At 38.9% G+C, this 26085-nt stretch overlaps 1 long non-coding RNA gene across 1 annotated transcript in view; it reads right to left on the reverse strand.

The window, feature by feature from the left end:
- LOC108449665 overlaps positions 1–24611 on the reverse strand; it is a 148624-nt gene extending 124013 nt beyond the window's left edge. Inside the window, exon 1 of the long non-coding RNA XR_001865926.1 lies at positions 23479–24611. This is a non-coding gene — a long non-coding RNA (uncharacterized LOC108449665). The remainder of the gene's footprint in view (positions 1–23478) is intronic.
- Positions 24612–26085: the final 1474 nt, after the last annotated feature.

Raw genomic sequence — 26085 nt, forward strand, 5'->3', positions numbered from 1 at the left:
ATTTCTCATTTTAATTAGTCCATTTTTATATGAGACATCTGTGGCAATCTTATTTCTCCGTATTTTGTTCTTCAGTTCACAGTATATGTTCTGTGCACAGAACTTGAGCACTACAGGTGGGAAATGAGACACACTGAGCTATTGAGAGTGCAGACAGACACGCAGACCTCGTTACTACTGCTCTTAATCCTCTATTTTTGTTCTAATGACTGTGACATTTAAAAGGACATGGGAAGCAATTTGGTTGATGCACAGCCTCTAACTGCACATCGATATTCTGCTGGTTGGGAGACCTTGGTTTAACTTGCAGGACTTTGTTCACCTTTGGGTCACTGTAACCCATACAATGAACCAAATGCACAAAAGCCCCAGAGTCATAACCATGCTCTGCTTTTTCTTGTTGTTGTGCCCATGACCCCAACAGCAGTGAGAATAACCTCTGCTACAAACATCTATTATGTGTATTCTGCGTGCTTAAAATAGTATCTTGACCAGTCAATAAATCATACTTGACACAGAGGAGAAATAAAAAGTAGAGGGAATTTACAGAAACATCACATCTTCCTCTTTAGAGGTAGACAATGAGCGGGATTCAGTTTGATACCTCCATACAGGGCAATTAATATGTAAAACCAGAGTGGCTGAGCCAAGCAAAAGGTCACGTGTCCTTGGAAATAAGATGATGGTGAAAGAGGACAATAAAATAAAAGAAGCCAGGTGAAAGACATCAAAACATCATTGTAAAGCAGAATGCAAGGAGCAGAAGTAAAACCCTGATGGCCACACAATGCCACCTAGCACACAGTGTAGGGGGTAATCCTGGCACTGCATTCTGACACCTGCTGTGGTAAATTTCAGCACAGCAAAAACTAGATTTGCTTAAAGATATATAACCTGAGAGGGAAATAAAAACAATTTAAAAACACCACAGCAGCCTTGAGCTGCTGTAGTCCCATAAGGTAGATTAGCACAGCAATACAAGCTCACACCCTGTCCTTTGGTGAGACTGTTGTATGCTCCCTTGTGAATGAAACAGAGAAACAACTGAGGTCTTAAAACAAAGTCCTTAAATGAAGGCCTTAATTGCATTTCAGAATACATTTTATGTCAGGAGTCAGTGGACAGTCTAATGAGCCTTGTGAGACCTTAATATGGTTTGTGTAGAAAGCAGCATTTATGACAGAATCATTTGTTGGCAGTTTCTCTGAAAAGGCTGTCACAAACAGGCAGGTTTATCAACTCCATGGCTTGGTAACCCACCTACCTGCTGACCTGGAGTCTTGAGAGCTTACACTTGGATGGGCACTGATACTGGCACTGGAAGAAAGGCGGCATCTCCTAGGAGGTTACAAGATGGCACTCTTGTGAAATGAGATGGAACAACTAGAAAAGCTCTATGCTATTAGGTTATAAGACAAGATCACAAGAAAAATAATGGGATGAGCTAAAACTGTCCAGTGGAGAATAAACTGTCTTCTCAGAAGGTATTAAAGCAAGGCTTAGAGACTTTTCAGAAAACTGAGGAATATGGGAATGAAGATTTGTCAATCGGAAGGGAAAAAAAAAAGGGCAAAACAAAACTCTTGTGGACAAACAGCTACAAACAAGACTGAATTTGTACACCATGTATGACACCGATTTCATTTTTAGTGGAAACTGAGTTTATAAGAAACCCAAGGTATCTTCCACTCCAAATTGGATGAAAATCCAATAAACAGATATGCACATGGCATTTATAGTTCCATGTATATTTGAAATGCAGCCAGACAAAAAAAAATTTAGTTCAGGTAAAACACTATATATGAGTAAGTATAAAAATAAATCCAGATTCAAGAGCATAAATCACTGTCAACCTAGACAGGAAAGAAACACCCTGAAATGTGAAATGTGAAAAATACATATGCAATTTATTTTAGAGACTTCCATAGGTTTCTTTTTCTGTATTTATTTTTCGTTTACTTGTATACCTTTTAGCATACTGGCTGCTCTACTATGTAGTCATTTACATCGGGGTATCTGCTCCCATATTCAGTTACCTGAACAGCTGTACTTAAGATACTTCATCTTCCTTTAATGTAAAACAAATTAAACAAAAGCTTTTGATGTAAAGACAAGACATTACTACATATAACTAGTGTTTCGAATATAAACATTAAACAAATCTTTATTATTGCAGACTAGCAAGTAGGGATTTTTCTACTAGCATCATCTGCTATGCCCTTCTGTTAGTTCTTTTTATACTGTGAGCCCAAGTATTATCCCAATAACTACTTTCTTATGGAAGAACCCTGACTAGTGCTGTAGAAGACACCAAAACTTCTGTAGAATTTTTAAGTCAAAGTTTAGATCTTACAATGGGAAAATCAGTCTTAGTTTGGTTCTCTGCATTCTTTAGTATTTAGTCAGTGTGGAGACCTGCTTTTGTTGGGGTTTTGTTTGGTTGGTTTTCATTTCTTCAGGATTTTGGGGTTTTTTTAGGGTTTTTTGGGGTGTTTTGGGTTGGATGTGTTGTTGTTGGGTTGTTCGTGTCTGAGGTGTTTTTCAGTTTGGGTTTTTTTTACTTATATCAAGATATCTCTGTGAACCTGCTGCCACACAAGCCAATATAAAGCAATTTAGGCTGGAATTAGATTTCATTACAGTAATTTGTGCTAAGGTGATGTTTCTTTCCTGACAAACAGGTGTGTCTGCAGATGCACAGCATTTGCCATCAACTGGGTAGCTCCACATTGCCCTTGGTGCATCTGGGAGGTGAGCAGGTCTTTTGCCCAACAAGCAAAGGAGAAGTTTTGTGCTGTTCTGCTGTAGCTGATATTGAGGCTCAGTAGCCAGACTCCTGCACCTTGTTTGAGAAGAAAGCAGCATACAGTAAGACCTTGCATGTGAATCATGAATCTCTCCCTTAGCTTATCAGAGTGGTATCAGTTCTTGCTTGGCAACTGATGCCATTTTGCTGCTATCTGTCAGCAGGTGCTTGAGTAGTGAAGGAGCAGCGTGGTTTATCACTCTGTATGGACACTGGTAATAAAGTGAGCTAACGTATCCACCAAAGTCCAGCCTCCAAAATGGATCAAATGGCATAATTGAGAGAGGATTTACAAGCCACAGAAGACACGCTTTTAGGCACTTTACTGAGCCTTATCTAGGCTGCTGCAGTAATATTTTTATGCCAAGCCCTTTATTGCAGACTGTTTCAATGCCCTTAATTTAAAGAAGCATCTTCCTGCTTCCTATTGGCATAACTCAGCTAGACAAGTGGCTGAGAGCTAGGTACAATTCCAGCATTAAGCACAGGCCACTCAGAACAGCTACTCACCAGCAAACCCTATAGAGATTTATCGCCTGTCCATCTGCTCCTGGACCAGTGCAGGACCAGATCCCTGTGATTCCTCTGATTTTTATTCAAGAATGTTTGCTTCTTTAGAGGTGAAATGCCTCAATACATGCTCCAACAGCAACAGCCACAAGCAACTTTTTTTTGACAGAACACATTATTAGTTGCAAAATCCTAATTGAAAGAATATCTGCCCTATTCTCTTATTTTTCCAGATGTGTAAAACTTGCTACGTGTTTCCTCGTCACCATTTAAGTTCCCTAAAAAAGCTATTCCCAGTGGAAGTTTCTAGTAAAAAGCTATTTTACACCATGCTTAAAGAACAGGGAACATGACATACAAGTTCCCTGTAGGGTGGCATCCACCCGGTGTTCCCAAGGCCACTGGAAGGAGAGAGGCAGCAGCCCAGCCATTTTAACCTACATTTCTTCCTTGCTCCACAGCATCCAGGTAGTGGGAACAGTTTGCAACATTGACTGCTGCTTCCCACACGTCAAAAGAGTTTCCTTTCCTCCTCAGGTCCTAGACAAGACGAGTATACCCAACACATCACAAAATAATTGATATATAAGGATACAGAGATGTCTCAAGGACGCCTGACACAGGATCATACAAAGAATAAAACCATGCCTTAGCTGCAGATACAAATGAGCCTTTTCATAAAAGAGACAAGCAACACAGAGATTATTTATCAACCAGATAGGTAGGGAACAAGGAGAACTAGGGGAGAAAAGGACATGTGAGGTCGAGTAGTATTGCCGCTCTGAAGTTCCTTCTCCTTTCTGACTTTTCTGTCTATTTTTAAAGACATATTTTTATTAGGTAGTAAGGTCATGGTACAGCTCACATAAAACTTGTAGAACTTGCAAACAAGGACACAGTGCCTGCTGCTTCACATAAACTGAAGGTTAATTGGGACTGAGGTGAAGCAATGCAACAGTGCTAATAAAGAGGTTTGTGTTTTTTCTACATTTTATTTTTAAGTCCACATGCAAAAAGATCCTCACAAGCACCAAAATTATGGTTATGGCTCTGCAAGTATGAAAGTTTTTATACAGAATTTTATACAGAAAATACCTGTATTTTCTTAAAATAGTAAACTTAGGAGTGCTGAAACTTTAGAAAGGTATATCACATTTTACTGGAAAATAGGAAAAATAGAACCAGAGGAAAGAAAGGGAGTGTAACCAGAGTGTAGCCAAAAAGAGAAAATGGCACTTTTTTTAAACACTCTCATTAATTCTGAACATTTTCTTTCTGCAATAAATAAATATAATAAATAAATAATTTGTATGTTTCTCTAGTAAAGAAATCCAAACATTTGTAGTTTCTAAAATAAGTTACTGGAGTTGCACAATCATAGAAGGCCCGGTCTCCATCTCAGTAGATTTCATGCTGACAGAATTGCCTCTGACCCTGATTGGGCACATGAAACAGGCAGTAAGTTATTTACTTTTGTCTTATTTAGATAAAGGGATGACAATGGTTGGCTAAGAGGACTTTTATCACCATATTCTGAAAAATCTGCCTTTTTAATCACATTTTTCAACAAGTCTCACTTACACGGTATTTTTCCCCCTTTGTCCTTGAGCCCAATGCAGTTAATGGTTTGTTCCTCATATCTGTAGCTGCATTACTGAATGAGCTATGTGAGGGAAAGCACCTGTTGGATGGTCACCCTACATCAGCATAACTCATGGAATTGTGGCTGGATAAAACAGTGCAACTTTGGGGATGCAACTGACTGCTGAAACGATGGCAGCTGGCCAAGATGAAAACCACCAGATAAATTGCTTCACAAGTTCAACACCAAGTAGTATTTGATCATTTAGTTACACTGTTTCCCATTATTTACCTCATATCAGCAACTGAGCTCTTAGGAAGGGCCTGCTGAGTGACTTCCGACGTGGAATTGCAAAGCAGAAAGAACAAAAAGAGGACAGCAACAATCACTATTGCCTTCCCCTCCTGCCCCTGATTTCACCAGGATCAATACCTTGCTTAATAGGGGCTGCTTTAACAAAGGAGTATACAATCAGAAGACTAGGAAACAATCTTATTTAGGGATCAATGGCCTGTATTTCTGATTCTGAAAGAAAAATATTTGAATATAACTCAGTAACCAAAAGAGCAAAGACATATGCCATAATAAAGTAAGAGGGAAAACAAAGCATTTGAAGAAAAGTTGTGTTGTACATATATTTCACTTTCAGTTCACTCTTTTTTTTCTCTCTCATCTCCCCACTGACAAGACTTTGATATTAATGGCAAAATATGTGCTTCACTAAGACAATCCTTTTCTTCTGGCTTTTCAATCAGTTCCATCTATGAGTCATGCCAAGTTCAGATTTTCAGTAATACTGAGGAGGATCCAGGGGAAAATCTTACCCATTATATTAATTAATCAGGTCAAAGTACTAATGCAATTTTTCCAAGGTGTTTCAGGAAGACTGCTGGTGAGGAATGCACTTTTGCCACTAGACTAGTATTAACAGTGCTGAACCAGTCACACCTTCATATTTCTGATTTCCTGCTGTTGCAGAAGCCAACCTCAAAACAAAATTTGTAATTTGTGACTGGTGAAGAAACAACAATGCAATGCAGTATTATGTCAATTAGTATGTTTCCCCAGCAATCCAGATTAGAATTCAGTGATTCTATACTCCTGCCACCTTTGCTACCTTTACTCAGTCTAGCGTAATAACAACATATGCATTTAAAGTGTTATCTGTCAACTCACATCTCTCAGAAGCAGAACTTGTTGGTTTGCTGCAGCCTCACCTCAAATCAAGGATACCATGTCCTTCTAGGGGACAGAGTATAGTCATTACATAACTTCAGCTTGAAGGCTTTCTCGTCCCTAATCCTTTCACTCCAAAACAGAGTAAATGAAAACTTAAGAGCTGAGCTATAAATGTTTGCAAGGTCCTCTAATACATGGAAGCATCTAAGACTGTTTCAGATCACAAATATGATGTCAGTGACTGAAGGAAACTTCTGATGCAGCAATGCTGAAGGTTTGCAGCCTCCTGTAGCAGCACTATACAAATTTTAAAAAAAGAGTCCTCATTCTGGAGGCCTTACAATCTAAAATGCAAATGGGGAAATTACTAGCCACAGGACACACAGGCAGCCAATGCTGAAATCCAGATTAAAATTCAGTGCTCTCAGTGCCCAGTTTAATCTATCGCTTTGTCAGAAAGACACATGAGACCGCTCCACTAAAATCTGTGCAGTGGGACTGTCTGATTCAACACAGAAGCCTTTGCTTTGAGGATAATTGCAGAATTGCTTTGTTTTGTCTTCCTATGTAAATCTGCCATATGGGCCTCGAGCTACTGTAATGAGAGAAAAAGTTGAGGAGTTTGGTAATTCTTGGTTTTAGAAAGAGATTAAGGTCTGGCAGCTGGCACGTATGAAGCAGAAAAATTCAATCTAGCATGCCCAGCTGCACTGTGGAAGTAAGATGAGCCAAAACAGTCTCTCTGCAGACAGGGAAAGCTTGCTCAAGAATTGCCAAAAGTGCTCAGGTACAGAATGTCACATAAAATTAAGAAAAGGGAGCAGCAAAATCAAAGAGCCTTTCAAAAAGGTGGAAGCAGGTTGAGACATGAAAAGCACAATAGTGGCTCCTGTAACAAAAATGTGGGTACATAAAAGAAGATTATCTTAGTAAGGAAATTATCTCTTTGAATGACTATGGACAGTCATTAGGAATTCATTAGATAGTGTAGGAAAATATACTCCATAGCTTTGCTGTCTAAGCAATCTTCATAACTGCACACACTGTACAGTGCTCACAGTGTAACTCTTTTTGACTTGTGACATCTAAGAAATTCAGCCAGGTAGAGCTCCAGAAAGGAAGCAATACCTTCTGATCCTCAAAAATACTACATATTACAGGAGAAGACACAACAAACCAGCATTCAAGACCATAAAATCAAGATGGGAAGACATGAAAGACTTGGGATGATAACAATGGCGAGATTATATTTTTTACATAATGAAAATATGCATATTTAGACATACCTTATAGATTATGTAAATACGTTTATATACACATGTATACCTGCACGTAGTGACCTAAACTGTTTGTTTACTTGATTCTAGTCCCACGTGGCTGAAATGGCCACGATGCCTGTATAGTTAACTCTGCATTAAAATACAGCGAAAACAGTAAACATGGATTCTCATACTGCAACTATTATGCCAAGGTCTGAACTCACTAAAATTGAGCCACATGAAAACAGTAAACATGGATTCTCATACTGTAACTATTGCCAAGGTCTGAACTCACTAAAATTGAGCCACAGAACACAAATGGAGATCAAACACAGAGTATCTCAAACAATGACACCTTGATCAATTACCAAGGCATTCAGTAATAGAAAATGAGAGTTCTTGACTCATTGCCCACCCAAGTGGTAATTTATAATTAAAAAAGGATTTTACCACATGTAGAACATGGTGCAGAACAAGAATCAATATTCATATAAAATGAGGTAACTAACTAGCTTAGTGACAAAACCTTTTTCTCAATATACTACAAAGCTGTTAGGTTTGGGGTTTTTTTTAATTTTGTATGCTTCTTCATTTCTTAACTTTAAACTGAGATTCTGTGTTCTATTCTATATTTTTATGACTGAAAGTAAGACACCATTCAGTGTCATACATCATTTGGGCAGTAGGTACCACTGTGCTTTCAGAGTTCTAGACAGACAAAATGAAAAACACAATCAGACCTCACGCTAATAGAAAATCTATTGGCTTGTGAGACTTGTTAGTATTGCTTTAAACAAAACTATTTAAAATTAATTTCAATTCCTAATTAAATGATTGCTGGAACAGAAAGCAATGAAGTACAAAGGTTGCTATGACAATATTTATGCTCCCACTCAGGGAAGATCCATCTTTAAACTTACAAATAAATTTTGCCACATAAAAATGTTTTGATGAAAACCTGTAATTTTTGCTTAGTGAAAAAGAAGCTAATCCTTCAACTGGTATGAAGCCTCTACATTAAAAGTCTGAGCTAATAGTGTAAGGTTGCTAATAAGTTTATTTGCATGTATTTATTGGCATCACTGATGTATGCAACTGCACAAATTCTACCTGAAAATATCCCTACAACTGTTTAAGTGTTGGGGTCTCCCTATAAATTATGACCCTTTAGTAGAATATGTTTTCCCTATAAAGTCAGTCCATGGCTTCAGTTTTATGGGTTTTCACAGCAAACACTTTCATAACTTGAAAGAGGATAGTGTGGATACAGATATATGTACATAAACATGCTAATATTCAAACACATACAGATATATACAAAAGCACAGCATATACACACACACTATTGACAAAAGCAATTGGGAAGGTGCAAAAAGATCCCTTTTCACTGATTTTTTTTTTTCCAAATTGTGTGTTGCCTTTAAAAAGGCATTGCAATATTCCTTGATGTGTTTGAACTAATTGCTCCTGACAGAATTTGATCCTTTTCCTTTTCTCATACAAGTCATTCCTGGAACATTATTTCTGCTCATGTACTTTGCTGACTTTTTCCACTTTGAAGAGTTATTAACAACAGCTATTCACCTATAATCCAAACCACTGTTTGCCCAGATGAAAAAGGGAATTGCAGACTGTAGAAATTTTAGGAAAGAATGCATTCTGGCCTCAAGGAACCATGAAGACATATGAAAAATCCATTGCACAGGCTGGAAAAATCAGTCCCCGGCTGCATTACAGATGCAGGGCCCAGGAACTCTGATGTTTTTGCACAGCCAATAAGGCTAGGCAAAAAGTAATTCCTTCTTTTCTGGGTTGTCCTGAACAAAAAAAGCTGTAGTCCATTCAAGATTTCAATAGATTCCCGATCCCTTAAAGGAATAAACAATTTGGTTGAAATAAAGGATTTTTCCATCCTGCTGCTCTTTTGGAAATGGTATGGTTAACTATTATTCCCCGCTTAACACATGGCTATGGAGCAAACCTTGCCCTGAAATGAACACAGTGTTCTTCAACACATCTCATACACATGAAGGGTAGATACATAAAGCAAAGCCTTTTAAACAAAGCTGTAAAATTAAACAAATATGTCTCAACTTTACAGACAACTTGCTAAACTGAAAAAAAGAGCTCCGAAAACTTTCTTTGATGAAATTTTCGGTTATTGCTCTCTCTGCTGCTCTTTGTGGATGAGTTTCCTTCTGCTCTAGTGTAATCCATTAAAGTTAGAGGAGGGAAGTACTGGTTCATTAAACAGCTGAGGAGGTGACAGTACTGAATTGGAGCTTCCAAATCACGTTTGTGTGCCTGTTAAAATGAAAATTCTGTTGCCAAATGAAAATAACAATCGTTACACAGGAGAACAAAGAACAAGAGAAGATTCTAAGACTTTGAACCACCTTCCAGAGATGCAAGCAACTTTCTCTGTCTCCTGAACACTGGTCTGGGAAGGATCTCCACCTGGGCTTACTTGATATTGTATTTCAATTGCTTTGCTTGTAAATATAACCCTGACAAAAGAGAACATTAAGCACTGAAGACACTGAAATTTACAGATTGATTTGCTCTAATGAATCTCTTTTTTCAAGAGAAGGTAGGGGTGGAAAACCCCATAGTTTTTAAACTTTTTTAAACTGGTGTAAAGGATTTCACAAGGGGGCTTGCTCAATTAAGTCTCTGAGGAATAAGCTTTCTCATTATATTGCTTTGTGGGAAGCATCCAGGTGCATGTAGAAAGAATCCAAGATCAGTTCTGATGGTACACCTGAAATGCAAGTATCTGGTTATGTTACAGTACTCCAACTCCATAGATATGCTATATTCTCTATTCCTGGCTGGAATGGTATTTAGTGAGAGGAATCACATTATTCAAAGGGTCTTTTCCCGTAGAAAAGTTTATGAAGCTTCCATATTAATTTATGAAATCATTAATAGCCATTTCTCTGCAGGTTTTTTTGTTCCTTGTACCCACCATCACGAAACTCTATGGCAAGGGAATAGCTCACTGAAATTTGGAATTCACTCAACCAGCTCTTTTCTGTTCTGTTCACTGGTGGACTACAGCAACAACAAAAGAGAAATGTGACGTTCCTTCAGTTTGCTCTTCAGTTTGGCAGCAGCCTGCTGGGCTCTCTAGTGCTATTCCCACCTGTGTGCCAGGCTGCAGCACACATGAAGCAAAAAATGTATTTCCCAAGGAGTAAATGCTCAGTGTTGCACTGGCAAACCATGTGTTTCTCAAAGATAGCGTAGCACATGCTGCATAGCTTCTTTGTAAGCACAGGTTACAACACAGACTCACCAAGTGGATTTTGGGATAGGACTATTTCTTATACTCTCATAGTTTGCTCAGTTCAGTCATGAAAGGGATTTTTAAAGTGCATGTAATATTACAGCAGTGTACTCCCCACAACTTTTATTGATGCTCTTTGTTGTGGTTTAATAAACCCTGTCAGCAAGGAAGCCCCACACAGCTCCTGCTCACTCCCCCTGTGTGGCTGGGGGAGAGTAACAGAGAAAACTTGTGGGTGGAGATAAAGACAGTTTAATAGTGAAAGCAAAAGCTGCGCACCCAAACAAAGCAGAATAAGGAATTCATTCACCACTTCCCGTGGGCAGGCTGGTGTTCAGCCACCCCTGGGAGAGCAGGGCTCCATCATGTGGGTACTTGGGAAGACAAACACCATCACTCTGAACATCAACCCTCTTCCTTCCTTCCTCTTCCCCAGGTGTATATGCTCAGCATGACACCACGTTACGGAATATCCCTTTGGTCGGTTGGGATCAGCTGTCCTGGCTGTGTCCCCTCCCAATTCCTTGTGCACCCCCAGCCTCCTCACTGGTCGGGTGAGGAGCAGAATGGCCTCAGCTCTGTGTTAGTTCCACTCAGCAATAGCGAAAACAACTCTGTATTATCAACACAGAATCCCAAACTGAGCTCCTATCAGCTACTGTGAAGCACTTAACCCTATCATAGCCAAACCCAGCACACATTTTCTTCTAAAAATGTTGACAAGCTTATGCCTTTTTTTTGTTTGTGTAAAGCTTGCAAGAATCCAGTGACTTCATTCAGAGGAGTTGCCAAACACCTGTATTTCCTCTAGAAAACAGTAGGAACTGCAGGAAAGGAGTGTGTCTTCTGAAAAAAATTCTCCTCTGCACAATGCAATAGCTGCTTTGATAATGCCAAGTGACACTAAACCCCAGTGACTTAGGTGCTTAGAGAATCTTCTTTATGCAGGTGGATCAGCGGGAGGCAAAGAAGCCCTCCAACAGTTTTTGTTCTATCCCTTTTCCACGTTAGTTAAGCAGCTTACATATTTCAGCTTCCAGATCTACAAATAATATTCAAAGCCAACATGTAAAGGAAAGGGTTGTTTAGGTGTCTTTCCACAAAGATTAAATTAAAAATTCTCCATCAAAAAAATATAGAGCCTCTAACCCTCACCACTAACCTAAGGTTAGTAGAAAAGCTTAGTTAAACACATGCAGTAATTTTCTTAATCAGCCAGCACTTCAGAAAGACAGATGCTTCTGTTTATGTTGGTCTATTATCAAGTCCTTTGGTGTCTGAATAATTCTTACCCCTATCCTGAAACTTCATTTACATAAATTTCTTCTGTATTATTCTGCCTTTTGTGACAGATAGTACAAGTATTTTTTTTGGTATTTGGCACGGTATTTTGTGCATTTCCTGTATCTTTTATCCAACTGGAGTGATCAAAAATTAGGAATAATTACACCTCATGTATGAAAATCAAAAGCTGTATAAGAACTAATTCTAGTCTTGAAACTTGTGCAGGAAACCCACTGCTGTATCCGGTTTTTATTTACCAAATGTCATCTGTTAGAGCTTTCTAGAGAGGCTTATGCAAACAATGTAAATCCCAGGCTGGCTGAGGCTGCCAGGGACCTCTGGAGGTCATCTGCTCCCGCACTCCACTCAAGCAGGGCCAACTAAAGCTGGCTGCACATGTCCAGAACGCTTCTGAATATTGCCAAGCATGAAACCTCCCCACCCTCTCCGGACAGCCTGTGCCAGTGCTCAGTCACCCTCACAGCAAAGGGCTTCCTGGTGTTCAGACAAAATCTCCTGTTTCAGTCTGCACCCATGGCCTCTGGTGCCATCACTGGGCACCACTAAAAACCTCTCATTCCTCTTTGCACCTTCCCTCCAGGTATTTATATACTCCGAGATTCGCCTGAGCTTTCCCTTCTCCAGGCTGAACGATCCCAGGTGTCCCAGCCTTTCCTCATGGGACAGATGCTGCAGTCCCTTAATAACCTTCGTGGCCCTTCATTGTGCTCTCCAGTATGTCCACAGCTCTTGTGCTGAGCAGTCCAGAACTGAACACAGCACTTTAGGTGAGGACACTGGTGCAGAGCAGAGAGGATGGAGCAACTCAGTGCTGTTACTTGTCATGTATCTCTAAGTTATACAATACCAGAACAGCTAGGGCAGAAATACGAAAGCTTCAACTTTGAAATCATGCATCTGATTCCAACAATACTGCCTAACAACAACATCCTTAAGAAAAAAAAGAGTAAAACAAGACAGATCTTGTTCCATAACATGTAGATGCCATATGTAAGAGTCTTTCATATTTACATTCTTGTGTCTAGTTAAACTAATTAATTACCCCAAGTCTCTCTTACTGGTTGAATGAAAGACTGAGAACTCAATTACTATAGTTTTGATTTTAATTTTTCTTAATGATTCTGGGCATCAGATAGACCAAGGTTTGACTCTATTGGCTCCACACACATAAAAAAGGCTTTCCTTCATATCCTTAAGTGCATTTCACACAAAGCATCATTGTGATTAGTCAAAAACTAAACATGATTTTAGAAACTTTCATGGCAATAGCAATGGTTTATTTTTTGACTATGCTCTCTTGAGCAACAGGATGCTGAATGCCATCCTTTTCATCTTCTATGGCGAAGCTTTTCTATAATGTTCTAGTGAAAGTGTGAAAAAATGCAAAAACTTCAGGAAGAAAAGAACTTAATCTTGAGAGGAAGACTTTTTCTGTTCTCCACATCCCATTATTTTATTTATTTCACTTACTAAAAATACAACCCACAGCCACTCTTCAATAAAGCAGTAAATCAGGAGAGATGTGCAAAATTTAGCTGAGTCTAGATTTAGATAAATTACTCCAGCCTACTTCCAGATTGAACCACCATGACCCTCTTAGTGTAATACCAGCTCACTGTGTTTTAGCAAAAATCTCACTAGGCATCCAACATGCAAGCAAGTTTTCCCCTTCCATTGAGTGGCTATTTAAGAAACACAAATAACAATAGAACTGCAATCCATTTCTGCCTATTTTCTGAATCATGAGTAAAGTGAAATAAATATAAAACAGAGTGACTAGGCTGCACATAAGAAAGATTACACAATGCAAGACGTATCGATGTTCCTTGGCCACTATTTCTGAAGTGCTCCAAAACAATTAATCCTAGAGAACAGGTTCCCAATCTCCCTGAAATCAAGCACTTTCTTCTACTAACACATTATCAAACCACAAAATGTGGGCTCATCAAATTAACTACTAGCGGTATTAATCTGGTAAAGAGCTTGCAAGTCTTGCTGCACTGACAGGCTTCTGTCACAATTATCAGATAAAACAAGAACTACTTATACAGGTATTACTATCAGGGTCGAGTGGGTGTTTTGTGACCAAAACTTAACTGAATCAACCCCATTTTCTCTTTCATCTTTCAGAGAGTTCTGTATACAGCCATCACTAGCCTACTTCACAGTCCTCACTAGAAACAGTGGTATTCTACAACGTAACAAAGGACTCTTGCAATATTTGAGCTTAAGGACAAATAAACTTGTGGAAAATATTAGTTTTTTCTGCTATATAAGCTAATACAAACTTCTGTGTCTCTGTTGAGAACCATTATAGAATCATAACTCATAACACACATTTTTATATTCACAGTAAAGAGTACATTCTAGAATCTTCTTGTTTAAAAGGTACTGCAAACATGTAAGACATTGTTACATGGCTCACGAGCCTTCATATTCTACCAGTGCCTAATACTGCCTTCTATTCATCTCTACATGCAGTACAGAAAATACAAAAGAAACAAATTCCTTCCAGCCTCCAGCTTTAAAAACTAATTCACATTAAAATATGACACTGACTTGTAGTGGGACAAACCAGGTGAAGCAAACTGCTCTAGCCAGTCTTTGACAGACAGCTTCAATCAGCCTACTTATCCTCCATGTGGAAGATGCAATCCAGGCTGCTGCCAGCTGCTTCCCTAAAAGGTTCTTCCTCATTCTGTACATCAATATTGCTACAGCAACAACTCATTCAGTAGAAGTCCACTGTGAAACATGTTGAAGACAGATAAGGATACGAGAAATGTGCTTCTTGCCTGTACTTGTACCATTCTGTTCCTTCTCACAGGTAGCACAGAGGAACTGCTGTTCTGGTCTGAAACTCAGGCAGAGGCAGCAGAGGTGACTTGGGATCAGCTTGCAACAGCTGGAGATGGCACAGATCCACCCTGCCTGGGAGCACAGCAGGTAAAGGTAAAGCCTGACCAGTAAAGGTCAGGCCACACAGGAGCCCGTATTTGCCAAAATAGGCAAGGCTTCCTCTCCTGATCAAAAGGAAGCTGTCACAATCCCGTAAGGGCCCTAAAGGACATATAAGCCTTCATTTTTATTGTTTTGGGGTTTGTTTTGGTTTTTTTATTGTATTACAGAACCTTTTCTGCTGAGACCTTTCCTTTAAAGGAAAAAACCAAACAAGTCCCCACAAAAAAACCCCCAACAAAAACCAAAATACCCCAGACAAACAGAAAACTGAACCAACCAAAAAAATACACACTAAAGTCGCTCTCACTATATAAAATACATGATGTATATATAAACTGCAGTGCCTATAAATTATGCTCCAGCACAACAGAGATCAAAGGTTGCTGCAAGGAAGTCCAATTGAGCCTGCTTAGAGTTCATGTCAGTACTCAGAATTACTCAGAGAAAGCCTAGACACTCTACACTGACACCCTCCCATTTTCACAATATGACTTTATATATCTTTACTCTCCCTACAGTCATCCTCTGACACGTTGTCTGCAACTGTCGTCTCTTAAACACATGTAAACATGACACATATATATATAAAAAGTTGTTAGGGATGTAAGCAGCAGTGTGGGATGACATCCTATCAGGGCTCATCACTGACATCCTGGGGGACATCCATCTCCCCTCACTCCCAGCAGTGTAGGTCCTATGGCAGAGCTCATCACTGCAGAATCCCTCTGTGGTTAATGAGGAAAAACAGGCTGGTTTTGGTGATTCATTAAGGACTTGAGGATGGTAAGTTACATACCCTAAAATCACCCATTTCGTTCTTCTCAGTATACAAACTGCAAACTTTCAGGACAGACAGTATCTTCTTTGTACCATGCCAGGCACAAAAGGGCTTTTTGACATGGTGGTAGTAAATAATAATGATGAAGAGTGTCAGCTACAGTAACAAGGAAGCAGTGAGAAGCCATACTGACAACCTGGATAAAAATACCACTAAATCAGAAGACCCCTTCCTTGTGGCAATGAGTCAAAACTAACTGGGTGTTCCCAGCTGAACTTCTGTGGAGATCAAACTGTGCTGAAAGACACCATGTGAATCAGCCAATAATTCCTCCAAATATATTTTGGAGCATCCTATCTTCTTTAATATCCTCACTAAAAATTCTATCATTTTATTTCCTCAATCATAATAATTTTTCTCTCAAAAAAAAAAGAAATTATGGATTCACCCTTTTCTCCCCAAGTAACTTCTGATTGTATGAATTTTTATTCTGCTTCAGAATTTTCTTCCCTTAGAGACAAAGAAACCTTAAAAACACAGCTTTACTGACTTTATAGTATTTTACTTTGCATTTTAATCTTTTCTCTTTTTTGATAGTTTTTTTTTTTGTTTTAGCAAAAATATCTCTTCAAAGATTTTGCCCCCAACTGTACAAACTCATCAGTACCTGCAAATAAGCTGAGGCATTTAAAGAATTGAGAGTTTTTTTAAAGGAAGGTAATAATTTATCCTGATAGCAATTATCATCTTCCATTAATGAAATATTTCAGGGTTGTAATATACAGCTCTAGATGCAATAATCTGTAAAATCCTTAGATGGCATAGATTTGCTTAATGCCACTGAAATAAATGAATCTGCACAATTTTCTACCAGTAAAATCTTGGGACTTAAATTTTTTGCAGTGAGCTTGCTGGTCAACAGCAACAGTTGTTGGAATTAAAAATTCTCTGCATCAGTTCTCCATGGTATCAGAATATAATCAGCAACTCTAAAGCAGCGTAAAAAGCAGAATCTAAAATAACTGTCAGGACACTGGCTTCCTGCATTATTCATACCAATATCAAAGGATAGAGTCTAACAAAAAAAATACCTAAAGACTAGCACTGTAAAACTGTGTCTCATGTATCCTCTTTCAGCTCTTTCCCATTTTTCATGAATGGAATATCACATAATCTTTTAAAATATGTTCAGGGAAATTATAACATAGCTGACTCATATTCTGAGATACACATTTACTGGCTGTACCTTGTCATAAGCCTAAAGACTGTAAATGATTGGTCTTCAAGAAAACTCCTTCTCTGACAAATTCTTAGCACTGACAAACCAGTGGATTTCTTTTTCTAGATCAATTCTGAGCTTTATTCTTGTTCCTTTTGATATTCTTGAAAACAAAAGGCAACATTGCTTTGGTGGGACTTCAGTGTTTTCTGTATTACAGAGTGATGCATTGGTACAAGATCAGATTTCCCAAGAATGTAAATCACCATTCCCCATTCCAATGGATCTTGCAGTTACAAATATCTCTGTGTTGTAAGGTAGTCATTAAGCACATGATGCATAGACAGCTTTTTTTGCTTTGCTTGGGCAGGGGTTGTGGGAAGGGATGGTGGGGGCGTGGGGTGTAGGTGTGTAATTTTTTCTGCAATCTGGAATGTCAATTGGTTCTATTTTTTGTTCTATTTGATATCTATAGAGCTTTTTTGTGTTCCACCTGTGGAAATACACAGTCTAGACTTCTGCTGGTATTCTCTCTCCCTTCTTTTCCTCACTTGTCCAGTTTTCACCAGTTTCCTAAATGTACCACATCCTACAGTGTGAAACAGAAGCTCTCTCTGCTCTCTTCATTTTATGCCAGACTTATCCCCAGCAGCTTTCTGTTGTTCTTCCTATATGTTCCAAGATTTCTTATTAGTCACAGCCAGGACATTCTGCTGTTATGTCACTGCATTCCCTTCTAAGTCTTAAATTTCTCACCTGGACTGAGCACACACACAAGAGACTCACTGTGTTGAGCAAAGAGATGAGGTTTTTTCTAACTTCATGTTATTGTCCAACTGATATAAAAAAAATTTTGCCTACCTACCTGTTTTGAGGACTCTAACAAATGTATGCAATGTCACACAGGAACATCCAACAGAGATATTTGGGTCAGGCTTGCAATGCTGAAAGGGCGAGCAAACTGTTAGAAAAGAACAGAAGATTCAAGCCTTTCTTACTGCATTAGGAAGAAATCCTTTACTGTGTGGGTGGTAAAGCACTGGAGCAGGCTGCCTTGAGAGCTTGTGGATGCCTCATCCCTGGGAGTGTTCCAAGGCCAGGCTGGACAGGGCTTTGAGGAACACGGCCAAGTGGGAGGTGTCCCTGCCCATGGCGCAGGGAAGGGAGGGGGAGCATTAGATGATCTTTAAGGTCCCTTTTAACCCAAACCATTCTATGATTCTATGATGGGAGCTGCTCTACCTGCTTGCCTCCCATAACTTCCAGGTGGCCTTTCAGCCAAGGAATACTGCTTCAGCCTGTTTTGTATCTGGGTGCAGTCAGAGGGCTGAGTAATGAATCAAATCAAATCTCAAGCTGTATCTGGCACATTCCTAGCCTGTGACTGAAAGCAGCAGTGAGAACTCCTGCAGTGATACATTTTCCTATCAAAGTCTACTGTATGCTGTATTGTGTATTCCATTAGATGTTCAGTTACAAACTATTCCCCTGGACTTTTTATGAAATGGGGGGATTAAAAAAATGTAATCACAGAATGACCTGAACACGCTGCACAAAGCACTCCCTCCCCTCCTTCCTGATCTGATAAGGACCTAGAATTCTTTGAAGTTCTGATGAATTTTAAACCCACTAAAGCTTTCTGGAAAGCTTTAAGACCAACCAACACATGCCCTGGGCACCACCTAAGACGGGACATTTTGCATACTTTATTTTGCTTTCAGAAATATGACTACACATACAGAAAAACCCGGGCAGTGCCTGTCTGTCTGGGACTTGATTATTCACCAATATCAATAGGAGAACTGCAAACTTCAAGATTCCTTTAAAATTATGCAGCCTCCCCGAAGGAAACTTGGCAAAGTGTCACTAGTTTCAGGGACTAGAAGGTTTGGGATATCCCAGTGCTAAGATAAAGCCTGAAGTGTTTTCCTAGAGGCTGATAACAAAGATGCTCCCAATTCTGCATAGCTTCCCCAAGCAGAGGTGACTCTGAACCACCAGATAAAGCAGCACTCCAAGGCTGTAACATCCTTCACATTAAGATGCAGTGATGAGCAGGTGGAGCAGAAGACCCAAAGCAGAATCCACGGTGTAACCCATCAAGCATTGCAGAATCTGAATCCGGTCAAACTCCCTACAAAATGGTATCTAATCCTAGATCACACAGTATCAATGAATTTTAAATGCTAATATTTTGCCAGCATGGAGCTGATGAAACAGGCATATTTTAATGAAATGGATGCTGCAATGTTCACGCAAAAGAGGACTTGCTATTCCTGTTTCTCAGAGTTTTGCATACAAAGAATTTTAATACATATGCATAATGCCCTCCATATTCAACTTCTAGACAAAATATACTTTCAAAAATTCAGTACATGTATTTTATCCAAGTGATCTACTCCAGATAATAGAACTGAGGCCAGGAACAGTCTAATTTCCAGTTGTAAAGTGTTATTAGTATTTCTGAACTACCTCAGATAATACACTAAGCAACATTCTAAATAACAATTCAGTCGTAAAATTTTACCTTACATACATGCACAACTTGGTTTTGGATGAAAATTGGTTTGAGGGAAGCAAAGAATTTTATCTGTAGGAAGCTGGTGCATGGTACAGCTGCTAGGAGGGAGAGTGTCAGTACCACAGCACTTCTCCCTCTGCTATACAGGACAATTAGAAATAACGATACTGATTTTGAGTAAGTCCATAGTCCTGTCCCATTACACTGTCTTGCATCATTGCAGGAGAGATCTGATAAATGTCTTGCACTGTTTCACACAATATTCAAAGTGGCAGAAGACTGTTATGGAAACTGAACATGGTCAAAACATAGCTGAATTATCACCTGTTTCCTTACCACATCAGTGCAGTAGCAAGGATATGAGGCAGAACCAGTTCTATCATGGTTCTTTTCCTAACAACTCACAAGAAAAATTACCAACCACCACACACCTTGCTTTGATACTGTAAAGATGTGCATATTTGAGCTCCCTTTGACGTTGCAAAGCCTTTGAACTAAAGGTAGTGTAGCCCTTGAACACAGATGAGAAGCAGGCAGTACATGCTAAGACAGAGGGAACTGTGCTAAGAGTTTGCACTTTTTTTGTTTCTAGATTTTCAGCTACAAGTAAGTGTATTAGATAGAAAATAATGAGTTGTTATTTCTTCACTTCTAATTCAATGCTGATATTAATTTAACCCTTTTTCAGCAGTAAAGGTGGAATACATCATCTCCAGAGACCCCCTTGCAACATTAACTGCTCTGCAAGTCTAATTCACTGCTTTTTAATAAATACTGATATTTTTCCCCAGGTCAGTATATTTAACTAAAATTGTTACATTACACATTTTATACTGAAGAGACATATAAAAACCAAAAAGAAAGCAATATTTCACACCTTATGTTTCTGCAGTTCAGGCAATTTTCTCCTTAATTCATGGCAAATTATTTTCTACTCATTATCATGCCTGTTTTTCCACTACCCAGTACTGCTGTGGTTCTGATTACCTTACCACATTTCTTTGATGCTGTCTATCAAAACTAAGATTTTTAAAGATGTGTGCCCATACTGCTAAAAAAAGGACAACTTTGCTAACTTAAGCATCAGACTTAAATACCCAAGTTGCTAAAAAAATTGATGGAGCTGCCCAAACCAAAGTATTCTAAATTAATGATGTAAGGCATCAGCAAGTAAGTCGGAGCCAGAAGAAGCAATAGGAAGACTTATCCCCTCTCTACAAGAGCCTTAGCAGTCAGGCCCCTTTGAAATTTTCTTTTCTTTTGTGTAAGATGTAGTTCTTGGGAGTTCAAATACAAGAGGTTATGTTTAGCCAGGGGAATGAAATGGCACTACCCCAAAGCCATCCACAGCCCAGTTGGGATTCTTAGACTGAAATCTCTAATGCTTACTGTGTGGATAAATACAAAATGACATGACATCCTCCAGATCAATTTTTAACGTATTTTTACATTAAACCCTTTTTAGAAAAATGGGAGTAAAAATAATTTTCTATACCTCAAGTCAAATAAGTGCTCAAATAACCTTGCTTATTTCTGAGATCTTTAAAAGAAAGATCGTTGTATATTCCTCATTCTTACTGATGTCTACTGTCCTTGCAATTAAAAAAAGAAATCACTGAGCATCATGAATAGCAAAGTTTTCCTGTGATCTTCCTGAAAAGACTTGAGAGTAAAGCACACTTTTGCCTGTTCTGATGCACACAGTTGCTCAGGCAAAGCTCAGAACCTAAAACATCACATGAAGTAACGAACAGATATCTTAAAAACATGTCTCTTTTTTGGTTTCACAGCTGATCTTTGCAGATGACACAAATGGCCAGTCGTAGTTTGGACCGTACTTAGATTTCTTATGTTTCCATGCTGAAGTGCAACACACCCTTTTTCTGCACAGGCTGAGCACAATACACGTATCACAACATGCTCCCCTGGAAACAATCTGGTATAGCTTTACATTACTTAAAATCTTTTTTTTAAATGCTATTTAAAAGACTAAATCCCTCCAAGGTGTCTCATTCAGTAGCTTATTACTACTATTACTACTTATTAAGTTTCAGATTCAATCTCTTTTTATATCACCACATTCACACGATATAAGAAAAGAGGCTGAGAATTGAGTTTCAAAGGCTGAAACAGTCTATATTCAATTTTTTTTGGTAAGAATTCTCTAGAGTAACTGGCTGTCTTGTGAGGGCAAAGAGGAGAAAGGCAGGTGATGCAAGATTGCACATAATTCACAGGGGAAATTCAAGAATCTTAACGTCCATTTTAGTTCTCCCTGAAAATGCTGAATGATGCTGCTGATGCTCAGCACTGGGCTTCTGACACCCAAAGGGAAGTTCCAGCCAGCCACATTTTCTGCCAAAGACAGCACTGGGATATGAAACACAGTCAAAAGCAAGAAACATGATCACACTGCCTCTTCCTCTGATGGCACTCCAGTCAGAACATGTGGGTAGCTATCTGGAGCTAGGTGACTTGTTCCAGGAGTTTGATGTTAGTCTTTAAAGAGCTTGTGAGGGGCACTTCTGGTTTTAACAATTTTTTTCCTTCTTTTAAAAACTCCATTCACTTTCACTAAGTTCCACAGAACATTTTGCCATTCCTCAGTACTTTTTATACTGCCAAAGCACTATACATTGAACTAATTGCTTTGCAACCAGAAAGGTCAACTAAGGACTGGGCTCCCAAAAGCCAGTTCATTTTGGTTTTTTTAAAATGTAATTCATGTGATTGGAAATTTTCCTTTGTAAATTTATTCTTAATAGACCTCTTATTGCATATTCCTCATGAATTACTATTAATTGTTCCTCTAAGCTGCTCCAGACATCAGACAAGCTGTTTTCATTCTGTTCTGAGTCTAATAGACTAGGGAAAGCTGTGATTTACAGTGTTCAGCTACACTGAAACCATTAGTCTGAAGAAGTTATCCATCTGCACTATTTCTGCTAATATTTGTTTGTGCTGCAAAAGTAACAGATGAATTCTATCCTCAGTGTGAGCCTCTCTGCTGTTACCTACTGTCCCTCTCAACTCTGTACACTACTGTCCTCAAACTTACTTTTCAGAGCTTCTTTCATTTTTTACCTCATTAAACTTGCTGAATATGGCAGCACCAGTATGAAAAAAACTAATAGGAGCTCCCATACAAGCTACTAACAACTGCAGTAAAGGAAAAAAGTCCAGATACACACCAGTATTCTGGTGTTAGCTTCTGTACAAACATAAGCAAGGGAAGCATAAATTCCACAGGAATTGAAGAATTAAATTATCCCCAGGCTACATGACAGTGAAGGCTATTCTGTGTCAAAAGAAGACTGCCATGAAAACATGAACTGCAAGAAAAGTTCTCATCACATTTTCTGTTGTAAGGAAAGTCTTCAGGAAAGGTGGGAGCCAGTGAAAGCTGAATGCTGATGTAAAGAGGTTTATTGATTAAGTGAAGTGTGAAGATTCATTAATACCATCCTCATACAATATTTGTGTTTTAAAACAAATGGCTCAATGACAGTTTCCCTTAGAGACACAGAACTGCATGCATTAAAACTACATGATATAGGGAATTGATTTTGCCAAGCTTTTCCATGGTTTTTGGCCATTTTGTCAGCCATATCCTTCTGGTATCTACGTCTTCAAATGTTCATGAAAATAACTTGCCACATGAACTCTCCCCCTTTGCATGTAGTGTGTATGGGCATGGGAGTTTTATATGAAAGAGAAGAAAATCCCTCATAGCAGCAACATGTTTTTTGTTTTAATCTAGGTGTATTACCCCTGTTTTTCCATGCTGCTTCCTCATAAGACACTTAAAAACATATCAGAAACTTTTAAAGTTATTTCAGTCATGAATATCTTCCACAGTATAGTCATGCTTACGAATTTTATAGAACTGCTGTGATCTGACTGCAGAATTCATTTTTGATTAATCAGACCCAAGGTTTTAATAATGAAACAGCAGGTGGGGTAACTACAAAATTAAAACTCTTATCAGCCTCACAGTAATACAGTCATAAATATAAAAGAGTTGAAAACAGCTCATTTGCATTTTTGAAAAACATTCTCAACAACTTACTCTGCATTTCTGTTCCCAGAAGAGGGCGATGTTTCTGCCAGCTGGGAGGTACTGCGGGCTCCTGCTGCCTTTCATGGCTTTCAAGGGAAGGCTCATCCTATCTCACACGGCTGAGGGTTATCTTTCCCTTGGGAAGCGGCCACTGCCTTTCTAGAAGCAATTTCTGCAACTGTGGGAGCTTTTTCAGAGACTGCACACTTGCTTTGATCAGCTGCTAAGCATTGGGTATTTCCCATTTGAGGAGAGTATCTGTAAAATATGGTAGAAGAGGGTTGTCATAACCCATGCCATTTGAATGATAACCTTTTGCTCCCATGAACACCTCGGAGCCACTTCTGCCCTTTCAATTAGCAGCAGTTCAACATTTGGGATATACAGAGTTGTCTCTTTTTTTTTTTTTTTTTTTTTTTTTTTTTTAAGCAATCTCTTCCATGTATTTTCAGGATTTTGTAAAAAATAAAAATTAAGTCTTTTAAGTCTTCAAATCCATCCTCACTGTAATTTATACTGCTCAGGCTTAAACGGCCACCAGATTGACATTGTGTAACAGTAGCTGACACCAATTAAACTGGGGGCTAAAAAGCTGTGCTAATGACAACAGAATCAGTCTAGGTATTGCATCAAAGTTTAAGATGTTTTCAGAACAGTGACTTTTTTTTTCCCTAGCTGAAGGAAAACTTCTGCTTCAAACAGTCATTGCAGAAACATTTCCAGGTCTAAACTGCTGCATCACAAATGAAGGCACTATGATTTATTCCTAGAATTTGTTCTCTTCTACCTTTTTCTCATTATACATAATGCCAACCCAGAGAAAAACGCAAGCAGAGTCCAGAAAGGACTCTGTTGAATACCTTTCCTCTTATAGAAGAATACCTACTACATATATACATACACACATAGATATAAATACCCTCCTCTGAGATTTCCTCCTGAACTAACCAACTTTTAATGGAAATCATTATTCAAAACCAAAATAACCTATTCTATGGACAGACTATTAGTTGATCCATAGCAGGGTTGAATTTCACATATATCAACTCTCTGCTTTCACCCTCAGGGTTTCAGGAAAATAAACAAAAGCTTTTGACAGCAAATTGTTTACAACACTGCCTTATATAAAAGTTAAACAACTAGAACATTGGACAGATAAGTTTCTTCAAAAAAACAGAAGGAACAATTTATTTGCTGAAGAAAGCTAAGTACTAGGAGGAAAATGTACTGAAGCAGAGACAATAAAAGGATAATGGAAAAGTTAGGCAGGGTGAAGTAACACCCCGAAGTCATGAGATTAGAGATAGAAAAGACTTGGCAATGCTCTTTGTAAGTATTCAGAATTGGGACTGAAGTCAGCATGGATCAGCTGATTCCATATAACACAGCAGCACAGAAAAAGATCTGTTCCTTACGATATCTTGAGTACTCCTTCCATAATCCAATTAAAAAAAAAAAAAACAAAACCACCAAAATGAAAATAAAACGAAAACAAACTGAAGCAAAAGAGAAAGCAGAATGAGCTTCAAAGTAAAGGACCACAAGCAATAGAACCAACCCATGCACTTTCAGGAATCAAAAGTTAATGATTCAATGTGTTTACGTGGCTTGCTCTAATCCCATAAAGCTGATGATGAATGATTGACAGTTTGTCAAGGGCCTAGACAGCCCCTGTTCTGAGCAATGGAAAAGCACGGGAGCAGTTGCCATGCCAGGATATTCCTTTTATGGTATGAGAAGGTTTATGTAATTGGTGGACTCTGAGCTTCTAAGAACTTTCTCTTAGAAGGGAAGAGTTAGAATTCTTTGCAAATTCACCCTAAAATATTCTTCAGAATTAGAGGGATTATATATATGATTGACCAGACCAGCAAAAAACCCAGGTTCTCTCTTCTTTCAGGAGACAGAGCCACTGCATTGACCCCAAGACCCTGCTGTAAGTACTCATTAACTCAGCATGGAGCTCATGTGTCCCATTAGCATCCTGGCTTGTCTGCCCTCCACCATTTCATCACCATGACTAATAATTTACTGAGATTAAACAGATTACTCCAACCTGCATCATACCAGTGCTCTGACCAACTGCAATTGCCCTGCCAAATCTGATCCAGCTGTAGACAAGCCAGAATCACAGCTATAATAGAAAACACTGTAAATTCTGTTAAACAGGGAGGAGAAAAACAATCAGGAAAGGCAGGGATAGTTAAGAAAGTTTTGTCTACTTTTCTTCAATCACAACACTTCTATATAGGATAACTGATCCAAGAACCTCTCTAAAGGGGTCTGTAGGTAGTTAACACCTGTAATTAACACAGGTGTAGGTAGTTAACACCTGTAATACTGGTAGGTGCCATGGATGGGCACAGCTTAGGCTTCATTGAAGAGCAGTTCATTGCGTATATATTACACAGGTGTTTACATAGCTGTTTCATACACTGGGATCATGAGAGTGGCTATAAACTAATGTAAGGTAAAACAAGACAGCAAAACCAGACAGCAAAATCTTCAGGTGGGACTGAGGCTTGTGAAGGAGCAGCTTGTGGTTTGTCACGAGTGCAGCCATGCAAAAGAATCTGCCAACAGAGGTGGAAAACAGAAACGCACCCAATTTTCCCA

The sequence above is a fragment of the Corvus brachyrhynchos genome, unplaced genomic scaffold (assembly GCF_000691975.1).
Source record: "Corvus brachyrhynchos isolate BGI_N302 unplaced genomic scaffold, ASM69197v1 scaffold279, whole genome shotgun sequence".
Taxonomy (NCBI): Eukaryota; Metazoa; Chordata; class Aves; order Passeriformes; family Corvidae; genus Corvus; species Corvus brachyrhynchos.